General features: G+C 40.0%; 1 protein-coding gene across 33 annotated transcripts in view; it reads right to left on the bottom strand.

Annotated features, from left to right (window-relative positions):
• The window catches only part of pHCl-1 (pH-sensitive chloride channel 1), a 116,088-nt gene that overhangs the window by 57,123 nt on the left and 44,531 nt on the right, over positions 1–14,434 (bottom strand). For all 33 annotated transcript variants that reach the window (XM_043429163.1, XM_043429144.1, XM_043429136.1 and 30 more), the window contains one exon: positions 1,511–1,769. The gene's annotated coding sequence lies outside the window, so the exon portion shown is untranslated. The remainder of the gene's footprint in view (positions 1–1,510; positions 1,770–14,434) is intronic.

Raw genomic sequence — 14,434 nt, 5'->3', positions numbered from 1 at the left:
ATTTCCCTCTACGTTCTTCGTCGTTGGATAAATACGATTCTATACAGTGAGAAAAAAAATTGGAGGTTCAATGACAATTGAACGACGTTGAAGCTTGTAACGTTGGAATCCAACAAAATTAACGAAAATAACATTTGTAATTCAGTCATTTTTTATTTCACGAATCATTGGTGTAGACTGAAAAACTTGGAATCGCAAATTAGGCAGATAACAGAATTGGAGAATTACTGGATTTATTGGAGAGTTTTTTTAGATCGTTTCGTTGGACTCCATCGTTGCAAACTTGAGCGTCATAAGTGTTCTAAGTGCAGTTTGTTCTAAAACTCTTTTTCTCGTACAATGTGCCTCTTTTCGGGCTTTCAAAATTGCTACGAATTTAAAAAAAAATTTTAAGAAATTTTATTTTTTCGAACAATACTCACCTACGACGATACCAAATCATTGATTCGTGCCACAACGATGCGTAGCTTCAATATTTTCATGCCTCGTCACAGAACTATGACTTAATTTCGGTATGATTTTTCGTGTGATTATTTGGAACAGTAGAATTTCAGATGCTGTCGAAATTTCGAAAATTTCTCGGATTCCAAACATCACTCATATGTATATATTGGAATATATTCTGAGAATTTCCTCACATTCTCAAATGAACTATGCTTCGACGAATTTCTCGACCATGCAACTCTACTCTATTATTCTCCTTGAGTATCGCCTCTCCCCCCGCAGCCCGCCGCGTCCTCCTCGTTTTCCACTGATATCTTTCTCTTCGGCTTTCCCGGGGGTGGTTTTCCTCGCGCCGAAACTTGATTTCACCTCCAAAGTGTACGATTTGAAATTCAAAACACACAGCTCTGCCAACCTCCGTATATTCTTCAGCTTGTAAAGCCCCACGTGAAATACTAATACCAAGCAAGCTCGAGAAACGAGATAAAGAAGAAAAAAAACGATGGTAGGTACAAACGAAGATGAGAAACAGAGGTTGGATATGGAATCTAGATGAGGAAGAATGCGAACGTTCGATCCCTATATAACTGTTTGTGGAACTTGCTTTTTCGGAGGAACGTGGTGCATTACGAAATAACGTGTGTATTCTCGCACATATGGAGTAGCGAAGCAATTTTATATGCATTTGGCATCCTGGCATCAATATCGATATCGAGGTTACAATCGACGCGTACGTAATACGTGGAATATTTTTTTATTTTCATGTGATTACTATCGGAGAAACTTGTGACGACTGGCGAGTGAGAGAAAAAACTGAAAATGACACTCGTCGAATTGGAAAGAATGGGTTCGCGGATCAGACTGCGGAGTGGTTTTGTTCACGTGAGTTTTTTCCAACCCTTGGCTTCCATTTCCAGATGAATAGGAAGGAAAAATTCAATCGTCCTGTGTACTCGGAATCATGCAGCGACAGAAATAGGATTAAACAAATTTTCATGAAAAGTTACGCTCGAACGTCGTTCGATCTCTACGAATACGTCGTCGAGCGTCGTCGTATCGTTCTTACCTTAGCGTGATAAGTGTGGCTGGTTCCAACGGACGAGGCAGGTTGCTGCTGTTCGTTATACCACGCTCCTTCAACTCTTGCACCTTCTCATATCTGTTCCTTTTTTTCGCGTCAATTTTTCTGTCCAAGTCGATGCTCTCTCAAAGAGTTTCTTTTCGATTTACTGATTGACACACTCGATAATCCGTCACTCCTTCAGAGCTCTTCGAATGATTTTTTTTACATTGCACAGAGCAGCACTGCAATCTCGCCGACGATTCTGAAACACAAAGACAAAAAGCTCCGTCTTTATTCGCTCGATTCACGCAGTTTTGAGATATCGATCCGGAAACCTTAATGGATAAGATTTTTTTGATTGAATCTGCTGAAATAATCACCACTCATTGTTCACTTACTTTAAGGGGTCTACCCTAATTAGAATTTTCAAAAAATCGATTTCTTGTTATTGCATTTTCGAAAGTATACGTATTTAAAAGTATCATACTAAAATTTTATTGAGATCTGAGCAGTCCGAGTGTATACTTTTGAGCGACTGTTACTTTGCTGTCGAACCTGCCTTTGTTTAAACGCGTTTTTCTCAACAAAATTACGTTTTTGGACGGCTCGTTGATAAAATCTCCGAAACTATTCAACCGATCCTTACCAAAATTTTGCCACTTCTTTCTTTATGACTGTAGCTTTAGCACATATAATACGAATTTTGAAATTTTTAATGAAACTATTTTTTTTTTTTGCAAAAAACGACGAAAAAAACGTGCTTTTTCGTAGTTTTTGGAAAAATTGCCGCCAATTCGTTATTTTTTATCAAATCAAAAATCGTATGATATGCGCTACATTTATCTATTGAATCTAGAACCATTTTTTTCTCAGTTCATCCATTCTAGAGATTTTTCTGTACTAAAACTGACAATGAGTAAAATAGATATAAAAAAATTTTTTTGTGTATTTTAAAACGGCAAATGAAAATTTGGTTTCATTTACACCGTAACTCGATAATCCCTTCAGAATAATAATCGAATGTCAAAAGCATTCGTCAGAGCTCTATTACCATGCCATAATCTCATAATCGCTCGCCAATTTACGTGAATATCACGAACGAAGACAAAAAATGAAGAAAAAGGGATAAAATGGGTTAAAATTGTTTGTGGAAGGGTCTAGAGATCAGGAAACTTGACACGCTTTTTCCTCGTAGGATTTATCGTCGTTGCCGTTTTTTCTGGCATAAGGGATCGGTCAAAGTCGGACGTAGAGTGGCGGTCGTCTTGGATTGTTCGGCTCGTCTTGGATTACTTCCGGATTATCCGAGCGAGCGAGCAAAATGGCGCTCGCCAGGATGTCGCCTCGTAAAATCCATGCAATCTTACAAAGAGATAAAGCTTTCCTGTCTCTCTGATGTAAGAGCAATATACAGCGAAGCATTTTCTTCGGGAATACAATAAAGTGAGAAAGGGTAGAAGAGCAACGACGATCGACGCAGTAGTGGGAAGATCAAATCGAATTCTTGAAAACCACAAAAGAATTTTTCTATAGGTATCAACCCTTTTTAGTGCTCAAATTCGAAAAATCATATCCTCAATAATTTCCGAGTTTTGGTGAATTTACGAGAGGTCTAACCGGTCGAACGAGTACACGCCGAATTCCACTTCAAACGATAAAAAAAAATGGAAAATTTCGATACCGAATATCTGGCAGTATACGAGCTGTAGAAGATTGACAGACTTTGTAAATCGGAAACGTCAAACTATATTTTCATAACTTGGACAATAAATGTTCGGGAACTTCTACTCGAATGAGTTGGACTCAATGTTTTATCACTTTTAAGAGCGACAAATACTCTTTCCCAATATTTTTTTGTGTACAAAGTAATTATGCGTTGCAATAAATTATTTTTTATTGATTTGAAAGCAGAAAAAAGCACAATATTCGAATTCCTCACTGTAAATAACTGAATCATATCTCCGTCGTTCTGTAGGAAAAATGTTAGTGCTTTTCTACCGAAGACAGCTGATAGCTTTCGACGAAAATAATGATCCATTGGCCAGTAAAAGCGACATTCGTTCCGCTCGTAAATGAAGAAGAAAAACATCTTTTCTCGGGGGGAATTCTTGTTTGTCGAACTCAAAGCGATTTCTATAGAATCGAGGATATCGTATTGATCGTAGCACAAAAAATTACCTTTCAATATCACATTGCGTACCAACAAATTATAACTGTCGTCCTACGAGGTGACATATTCGTGGTACATACATTCCCGCATTGGTATTTACGTGTGAGACGACGACAGAGCTCACCTGCACAGGCGATATCGTGAGCTTGAAAGAGCTAAAGCATCGAAAGCAACAAAACTGTGCAGCCTGAGCGCGTCGTTGGCATTGTGGAGCTCTCGTGTGCCTGGGGTGTTATTTATAATCCGCGTCAAAGAGAACATGCCTGAGGGAGGGAACGAGCGAGTGAGAGGGACAAAGACAGCGGCGTAGTTCTCACAAGCATTGCTACGTTACAGGTATATCCGTGCTAGAGGACTATCGCGCTGTTTTCTTTTGCTCGCACTCCGATGTACAGGGTGCGTCCAAATTTATTGTTCCAATTAATTTTTATGCTGGAAAAAAATCTTGATGGATGTTTGCCTCACGTGGAGAAGAAAAAAATCAATTCCATTGATTCATATTGGAACAAAAAGTTACAGGAATCGTTGCTCGAACGGTGCATAGAAATTTCGAAAATTTGTTTATTTTGACGAAGATTGTCATTTCGGCTTATGCTTGATTGACGGAGTAATTTATAAGGGAAGAGTCGTAGAACCGACCGTTGAAATCCGCTACGAAATGTCCCGACTCCGTTTGGAAATCACCCTTCATTCTGTCCCTGTCATTCTTAGCTATCGATCACGAGAGCGTGTGTGACAACATTTTTTCCAATTTGCCATGACGTGATCTTCGACGTGGTTGAGATGAGTTCTAATTGATAGATGTACCAAATAGAATGGGGATTAATCATCGAACCCTGCGACGAACTTTTACCCGCACCGGTCAAATATTGACATGATTTTTTTTCTGGCTCGTTAATACAACTAATGTGTGTGGCAGGGAGACACAGTAGTAACAGCAGCGCTGTATCAGCCTTGGCCTCGTGACACGATTCGTGCATGCTACGAGCCTAGCGCTGCGCTGTTATGTGCTCGTAAGCACGACCCCTGCTGTTTTACCTGCCACAGGTATATACATTCGAATGCGTATAATTACGAATATATATGAAGCATTTCACGCCAATTTGTCTACCCTCGTTTATAAACATTTCTTTTGAATGTCACGTTGCTCTAAGAAAGCGCATGCACCAATTTATTTTCCTGATATGGAATTGATTGATGAACGAGAATTTTCTGAAACCTTGCATAAAACGACTGAAAAAAGGGGGGCATGAATGATGATTATTTTTCGCCAAAATTTGAACAGAAAGTGTAGCCTGGATGTTGATTTTGCTATTCGATTTCTCCAATCATCGCACTTTTTTCGTGGTTCATTTGAAATCGATGGAGCTCACCTCGAAAATGAGAGTGAAAGCTTTTTTCAATATTTCCAGTCCGTTCGAATTTTCTGGATCATCCATAAAGGAATTTTGAAAAAATTATTCCTCGGACAGTGAGTTATAATATTTTATAAATTATAAAACGGGGATTAACGCATACGTTCACTATGCAAATATAGGAAGAATAACCGGTTTAATTGGAACAGTTCTTTTTCGCCTGCAAATTGACTTTGAGGATTTATTTTTTATCCTCAATCGCTCACAGCTTTGTGCAATCATCGGAAGCTTCATTGTTTTATTCGAAAGTGTACTCTAGACTAACCTAATCCGTATACGTGTATATATTGAGCCGATATCCGTGCTCTCATCCAATTCGGTCTTCCACGGCTTTTCGTAACCTATTTTAGGGCCTCGTGATCGATCCACGACGGATCCAATATTCGTTTCGTTTTGGCGAGACCACTACTAATTTCTCTTTCTCTCTCTCTCTCTCTTCATCATTCTCATTCGCTTTTTCCTTTTGTTTTCCTCATTCGGCCAACCTGGTTATATTTTTTTTGAGCCCACACGCACACAAATACACACAAGAATAGATCGTCTGAAAGATCAATTATGGAATTTGGAACGATCGAATTAGCAAAGAAATACGCAAAAATATGATTCATATAATTTTTACACTCTAAATCCAAGTGTGTTATTGCTAACACACATTAAGTGTGTTCTGTACTTAGCGCCATAAGGAAACTATAGATTTTTAACACACCATAAAACGTGTAAAAAGTGACCACAAGAAATCTACAATTTGCTTACGGCATTAAGTACAGAACACACTTTACGTGTGTTGGCAATAACACACTTGGATTTACAGTGTGTGTGAAATAAAAAATAATTTTTTGTGTTTGTTTGCTGCGTGTATACTCAAAGTCTGTGTGAAAAACATTTTTTTCCTACCGAAACTAAACTGCGTACAAGAGCCTTGGAACGAGTATTTCGCGACTGAAATAAGATTTATTTTTTAAGTACCTTCCATTAGAAACCTTCAAGAACTTCGAAGTGGAATTGTGCTCCAATACAAGGGGTCGCCTATTAACCGGAGTAAGGACTACAGAGTTAATATCCTTGAAGTTCAAACCACGATGTATAATGTGACGTATACACAATGTACGAAAATGCATATATTCATAGACGTGAAAGCATGTAAAGGCATTTCGGATAATGACCGGCGTTGAATTTACTTCGTTTTATCATTTCCCCCCATGATCGTGAACATGAATAATTCGTAGTGATCGATAGAGATAAAAAGGATAAAAACAGACATTGGCCTAGATTTCCCTTCCGAAGGAAAGAAGAATGCCCAAGATTTATGATGAAACTTTGATCATGAATCCGGAAACCGGATAATTTTTGTTGAGCCGTACGTCAAACAAGTTTTCCAACACTTGCCGATGAATTATCGAAAAAAAGAGTTTGCTATTCGCGGCACGTATGGAAAAAAGGAGGCTACGCGAGCCGATTATTCTCGATATTTTATGAGCGGTATAATTACAAGGGGAAAATCAGAAACGGGAGAGAAGATATTTGAAAAAAATATCTGAAAAGCTTTAACGAAATCGATTTTCCATGAATAATATATGCGAGTTTAGTGACGCGCGATTATTCATGATCGCGATGCTCTGTGACACATGAATTATGTCAACGCGAGAGCCCACGATTTTATGTACATTGGGGCTGTGGATTTTCAGCGCTGGTGGCACAAAGTTTTAACTAAAGTCCTCTCTCCCGGTGAGTTTACAACAAAAGTGAAAAATAAACGCGTATTGAGTGCGCCCTGCTGTTCGCTGCGACTAGAAAAATTGGGTCACTCACCATACAAATACTCTTCAACTCAACTCTATTTAGCATATAAATGACATCAAAGTTCTGATGCTTTTACCACTTTTTTTCACGTTCTTACCGTAAAATTTCTCATCAATGATATACTGATACCACCACCGATATATAGTCATAATTATGATTTTAATTAATAGCAAGGTTTACGAGTAACTTTCAACAAATTATCAACTCTTGAGACGATAATAATTACGAAGGTATTTCATAACAAAGTTCACAACGATTAAGTCGAGTAAAATGCCCTTTTTGTACCCTCGCCCTGTGCCCTTTGTAGAAGAAAATTGTTGCACTATGGAAGAAAAACAAAACGAAAATATATGTATTACGTTAAAACGCTACCGGAGAGGAAAGAGAGAGAGAGAGAGAGAGAGAGATAGGAAGGAGTGGAAAAAAATGAGGAAAGAGAAGGCTGATAGTGCCCGGAAGTACTCGCCCTTCTGATATCGCATCCTCAACTCTTTTGCTCCCTCCTACAACATTCGTTCCTCCCCTTGCTCACGATCTCATTCCCTTTATATGATAGCCTGTCATCTCTCTCTGCTCGTTTTCTCCTTTCCCACTGGCTCCCTTCCTCGTTGGCAGAGCCTCAGGCTTGTAAACTTCTCCATTGTAATTGGAGGCCTACTCGAGTCTGTACCGCTGCTCTTGCGTCAAGAGGGTCACCGGCCCCAGCTCTGCACTGTTTTTATTTTATGTGGTTATGAAAAAAAAAAAAAGAAAACAAAATAAAAATAAACGAGACGAAATCAGTGACTGCCTCGCGCTCGAAAGTTCATAATGAAATGAATTTTTGCAGGAAACTCGACTCTCCGATCACTCGTAACATCTCGACAGAGTTCCTATTCCAACATCATTATTCATATTCAATTGGAAAAGCACTTTACAAAAAACTTAACACAAAACGTTTCGGAATTTTCATGTATAAACATTTCTCCTGCAAAATCGACCCTCCCTCCCCCCTGCTCTTCTGCTTTTTATCGTTTTACATCATTTGCGTCATTTCGTACCATAAAAGTTTGAACATAACAGAGATTTTATGTCCACATGTACGAGTACGTATGTAAAACGATATGTAAATTCCCTAATCCTCAGATGATTGAACATCTGTGTCACCGCAGACCTTAATGATAATGAGGTCGTGCAGAATATTTTATATCGCGATATTTGAGCCAAAAACATTTTTTTATTTTCTCGGAGACAATACGTGGATATTACAAAGGCCCATTGCACGTCTTATGAGAGATACTCAGGTGGGCCAACCCTCATTGCATGTGTGCGGACGTTAGTTTGAGATTGACAAAGTTCTGCAATCGTGTTGCGGGGCCAACTTCATTTGCATATTTATAGTGATGAACCTTGGAATGAATTCCGTTCGACAGATTCTCTGGAAAGATCAATTTCTCGCTTCATGCTTATCTCACACACGTGCGGGATAAGGAGGTTCGACGAAGAACACCAAATCGATTTGGGGTCGGGATAAAAGTGCGTAGAATGCACGTGTTCGAGGCATTCAAGGATAATTGATGAATGAACTTGTCAAAATATAAAAATGGAGTGGCGGCAACTCACTGCAAAAAGACGCAAAATTGTACTCGCAAAAGTTCTTCGAATTCGAATTCTTTTAGTCTTTTCGCAATATCCACAAAAAAAATCGTAAGCTCGATACACTCGCGGTAAAATTTGACTCGAATGGCCACGGAGAAAAAGCACGAATTATCGAGTTTCTGAAAGATTCGAACGGAAATCTCGTCCGACCTCGCTTGCGAAAGCCTCAATTCAGCTTCGATATTTCAAACAATTATAATTGAGATAATTTAATGCACATGAAATCATATGTGCATACCGCTTGGCGAGCTCATATCCAAAGCACGCGAGAGATTTATGCTCCATGTGCCTCAAGGGAGATCAGCACCAGATGATTATAATGCGCAGCTTCGGCCACGACAAGGTACGAAAATCCACGATTCCTTATCTAAAATAATGTCATGTCTTTACTCTATAACGAACGATATCGAGGGTACTAATCTGGCGAGACTATTATTAGTATTGTGAGAAAACTGACGGATTTTAAGGGAGTAAGAAACAGAGCTGAAGAGAAGGCGAGGGCGGGGCCGGGTTGAAGTTCCGAACGGTGAGAAATCAGAAGGCTCAAAAGTCCGAAAATCTAGCTGGGACTCGAAATATATAGATATACCGCACTAGCGAGATTTTCGGACTTTTGAGCCTTCTGATTTCTCACCGTTCGGAATTTCAACCCGGCCCCGCGAGGGCGATAGAGAAAAAGAGGGCGGAGTGGGGGGGAGCGAGCGATAGAAAAATTAATATCTATTCGAAGAACATGAATGCGTGAAAGAAGAAGGTCGACTTGCAGAGGAGAGACCGCGGCACATCGATCGTTCGGCTATTTTTGCACGCCGTGTCCCTGTTTGCATAAGAGTGAGAATAATAGCGCATAACCTGATGCACCACTGGTGCATGTGTGTTCACCTACAAGAATGCACTTCAGTGATCGTGTGTTGGCGATAGACGCCGCCAAACGAGCTCGTTTTTTTTATCTCTCATGGTTCATTTTTTGCAGTCTATTACAGCCCGGTACCCTAACATTCGAATTTTTCCGGAAGGGGATCACGGGCGGAGGTGCGGTTATTCCTGAGTAAGCTCTTTCGGGCTTTTCCCGCGCCTCAAGGCTAGAAATAAACTATTCAAAATGGTCGAGACGAGACGAGGTGTCTACCGATGCTATTGCACTTTCAACATTCCCGCTAAACTCTGTTTTTCTTGGTCACTCTGTTCCTCTCGTGCCTTGCATTTCGAGCACGAAATAAGGAGGGAACGAGAGTTCCAACCGGGGAGAAATCCTCGTGCGATTGTGACGCTCCAATTTCGTCTTCGGAATCTCGCGTCCGCCGGTTCAACTCCGACGGAAAGTTGCTTCTTATTGAATTTTATTCCTCATCAATAAGATCCAATAACAAGCTTCTTTTCGACGGACTCAAAACGGCGTACGAAAGATTCTGAGAAAACAGAGCGTCACGCGAGATTGGCCGACGGTCAATCGTGTTTGTGCTCGTACCTTAAACAAAATTCGACGTACGTCAAATATTCGATTACTCGGCGCATCGTACAACCGTAAGATTAATTGAGAGCACGCGCTTCTGATGAAAAATAAATCTCAGAACCTTTCGATAAATAAAATACAAATATCGAGCTCTCTCTCCTACGGTGCAATTTTCCATGCGCAGTAAATACACCAACATATGTGTATACAGACACGAGTATGTATAAATTGAAGCATATACAGGTTGAAGTATTCGATCGAACGTGAATGAGGAATTTTCTACTCGACAACACTACAGCAATCAGTGTAAGAACGATCGAGCCACGAGGAGCCGCACCTCTCGAATAATCCCGGCTGAATTATATTTTACGACCTATCGACTAGTTTTTCTTCCTTCTTTTTTTATCGATCGACCATGGCCGCGTTTGTTATCGTTTGTATATACTTCGTACTCACTGTGCCTGCTCAAGACATTATTTTCAAACCTTCGTGCTTATGAATATTATTCAAAAGAAAAGTATAAAAGCATCGTAATTTTGACGATACGATACGATCGTTTTTCGTGTATATTCCAGTGAATATCTTCACTCCCGGAGGCCATTTTTTAATTCTTTCTTCGTTAACCGTCGAAACTCCTCTGCATTTATGCATCCTCTTTTCTCAATCTTTTGCCAACGTCTATAGCTACGATGGGTATTTAGGAAAATTCGAATTAAAAAGCCTACGAACTGCGTGGACGGAGTACATGACGCTGAAGTTTGCAACGTTGGAGTTCAACGAAATGATGTAAAAATACAATTCGTATATAGTTTTTCAACCTATGATTCGTGAAATAAATAATTGGTGAATTACAAATTTTTTTTGTTTTCGTTCATCTCGTTGGACTCCAACGTCGCAAACTTCAGCGTCGTCGGACAACCAATGATGGACATGGGGAATTTAAAGGAGCATCGAAACATATACACGCGCGTAATCAGTATAAACGTACTGAAATGTAGTACGCCGGCATTGTTCACGAGGCTCTGAATTTCCGAAGACGAGCCTCGCCTCGTCGACATCTCCTCCTCTCGCTTTTTCACGTCCTCTTAACCATAATACACGTATATAGAGAAACACTGAAAATGTACTTGAGTAGTGGGTACTCGTGGAAGAAAAAGCTCACGCTCTCGAGGAGAGCAGTTTCGGAGGTGAGAGAGCGAACGGTTCTCACACTGCGAGCATCACACCGAGAGGCACATGCACACACGCACTTTCACTTCCACAACTTAAATGAGCCTAGATCGGGACGAAATTGCCGTTGTTCTTTTTAAATACACCATTCGTGAGTCACTTTTCATCTGACCCAATTTTTCACTGCAATTGAGCCTTTTTTGCAACACCTCAACAACGATGTGCATTGATGAGGCAAAAAAATGAGTTTTCACCTTCATTATTTGATGAAACGAAGTACCCGAAATCTTTGAGAACCCAGGGAATCGTCCAATCCTTTCATTTTCGAATCGTTTGATTCGAAAATGAAGAAAAATTGAGTTTGACGAGGAAACGAACGAGAAAAATTGTCGTTTATTGAGTGGCTGTAATCGCGTACACAAATTCGTACATTTTTATACGGACGGTGCAGTAAGTACGTGTGCACTTGTTTGAAAAATAGCGCATCCATAGTCGGTGTAATACACAGAAACGATTTGGAAAATTGACCACGAGAACCCGATTAATTAGCCGTGAACCTTCGGCCATCTGGCTCTCCTCCCTCGTGGTCGAGGACGCTACTGGAAGCGCCTCGGAATCGGGAAACGTTTAAGTCGCCGAAAGGAATGAGAGCAAGAGAGAAACGATGCAATTTGTATCGTGTACAATATATAATGCATGTATACATTTGTGTATAAATACTCTTGCGCTGTACAGGTTGCTTCAAGAACTGCGTTCAATCGACTTGCACTTCGGAGCGCGCTAACTGCTGCCCCTGTAAACGATTGAAAATCTTACAGACGTCCAATTATCAAGAAATGACACAGAATACTTCTGACTCATTCCATGAACTTTCCACGTGACTTTTGCAACACTATGTACGAAGGGCAACAGAGAAACGGAGAGAGTGAAGATTTCGTGTGTGGCATTTGTTTTCGTCGCGACTTAGTGCCTCAGTTTGAATCGATTTGTGGGAGTAGGAGGCTTCCAGTGATGGGTGGTAAAGGGGAATAAGGAGACTCTATAAGCTTGGGCGAAAGCCTCCTTTCTGCCGTAATCACGGTTAGGCCGTAACCTTCACCCAGTGGCACTTAGGACTCGGGCGCCGGAAGTATCGAGAATTGCGAGCACGAAGGAGGAAATCCTTCCATATACATGTATAGATGAAACACGAATATATTCACTCTGTACGTACAAAGTCCCGTACACCGCGAAGAGAGGCTTCTAGCGGGTTATAGTGGCGACGACGTGTCGCCACTGCAGTAATGTTTGTGACCCCGAAAACCTGTCATTAGGCGAGCGTGCAATCTTTTATGCCTTTTTTCATTTTCACTCCTCTTGCTCCTGGTCTCCTTCGCTATCCTCAATTCTCATTCGGGCATAAATAAATCTGCAATTCATCGGTTACAAGTAACTAATAATATTTTCATGGAAGAGCTCTTGGTACCGAACTCTGCTGTGAAATGGGCAAGAATTGAGTGTTTACGCAGGCACGTTTTAAACATCGACGATAAAAATGAAACGCGGATGGGAGACCTCTCTGTGCGGTGGCACGCAGCGTGTTCATGGTTTTCAGTCGATTTCAAGCACAACAATGGTGTATTTTTATACTGAAATCTCAAATTCATTTCTAGTTCTTTCTACTCCAATCTTCAACTTTATTTTACACTTTGTGACTTGAAAATACACTGTTACGTTGTGGACGAAATAAATAGTGAAACTAGTTTTTAGAAAGTATGGGGCGGTTTATTACGTAAGAGAATACAACGTGATGTGTATCGCTCGAGGTTCGTACGTCTTCTGTACCTTTGATCTTGTTTGTTACAAAGAATGATCGTTGTCAGGGATCAAAAGATCTTCATTTTAGTACTAAGACGAAAAGATACATGTGCAAGAGGGGAAAACTGTAACAATACGATCAAGAATGATAGTTTTTTACGTTTATTAGTTTAAAGAAATGGATGACGCTGAAGTTTGCAACGTTGCAAATGTTTTTTTCGTTCATTTCGTTGGACTCCAACGTTGCAAACTTCAGTGTCGTAGAAATGGATAATCAGCTGATTTTCGTTTGTTAACCGAGCTAATATTGTTTTTTTTTTTTGCATAATTGACAGAAAGGCCGATCAGAACGGAAAAAATGGTTCGAATTTATTCTTATATTTCAATACGCGAGGAACCAATCACCACAACACCGTGTCAAACGTTTCATTTTAACAATTGACATATCAAAACAAAATCGAGTCCCGGGTATTTGCTTACGAATCGAAGAAAAAGATTTATTGGTCATCAATTTCTTCGAGATGCTCATTTGTATTGGTATTGAGTTCAAAATACGAGGAAAAAATGATCACTTATTTGAGCTCTGAATTTTCCCAATATCAAAAGACGCTCCGAAACTTCTGATTACGTCTTTTTCCGGCACGAAGTAATCTCTGCGTTTCGAAATACAATGGCTTCGTAATGCCTGCTGACTAACCGCGATCGGAAACTAAAAAAATAGTAGAAGTATTTTGGTAAAAAACTGGGACGAAATTCAGGACAAAGCATCAGTAGAAAAGTGTGTACAGATAACACGAAAGCATTCGATATTCGTGGATAAAGTGGAAACGTACATCTGCGCGCCGAATGCTCTTGATTCGATTTCGTTATCTCAATAATTGTGACTGTGCCTTGTCAGATTGAGATTGAGATACGTTTGTATACAATACGAGCTGCGACCGCAACTCCCGATACCTTTATGTCTCTATAAATATACGGATTCTACATATCCAACAGTTATCGTCGATAATCGATTGGCCATAGTGCAATAGTACTTTATCGTTGGGTTTTTCCCACGAGAACGACACTGTTCGCGGAACCAATTTTTCTGTACACGCTACAATGAAACACGTATTTATGCATGGACATAGAGACATTAAAGGCAACTGTATAATGTATGGCAGATTGATGCTTGACACGATATGACGCCAGTTAACTTAGTCAACAAAATCAGAATTTTGAAGTATTTTTAAGTTTCACAAGTATTGGGGTATGACGCTGAATTTTACGACGTAATGAGCTAAAAAACAATTTGTAAATCTCCAATTTTGTTCTCAGCCTTATTCGCGATTCCTAGTTTTCGAAGCTACACCAATGACACGTGACAAATTGGTGGAACTACAAATGTTTTTTTTTTTTTTCCATTCATTTCGTTGGAGTGTCACGTTGCTTTCGTTTCAAACGATCTTGAAGACGTTCGTTGCAGTGAAATGCGAGTTGCGTTT

This window comes from Venturia canescens, chromosome 1 (genome assembly GCF_019457755.1).
Source record: "Venturia canescens isolate UGA chromosome 1, ASM1945775v1, whole genome shotgun sequence".
Taxonomy (NCBI): domain Eukaryota; kingdom Metazoa; phylum Arthropoda; class Insecta; order Hymenoptera; family Ichneumonidae; genus Venturia; species Venturia canescens.
Note: the sequence above shows the minus strand (reverse complement) of the source record. Positions and strands in the feature narration are given on the sequence as shown.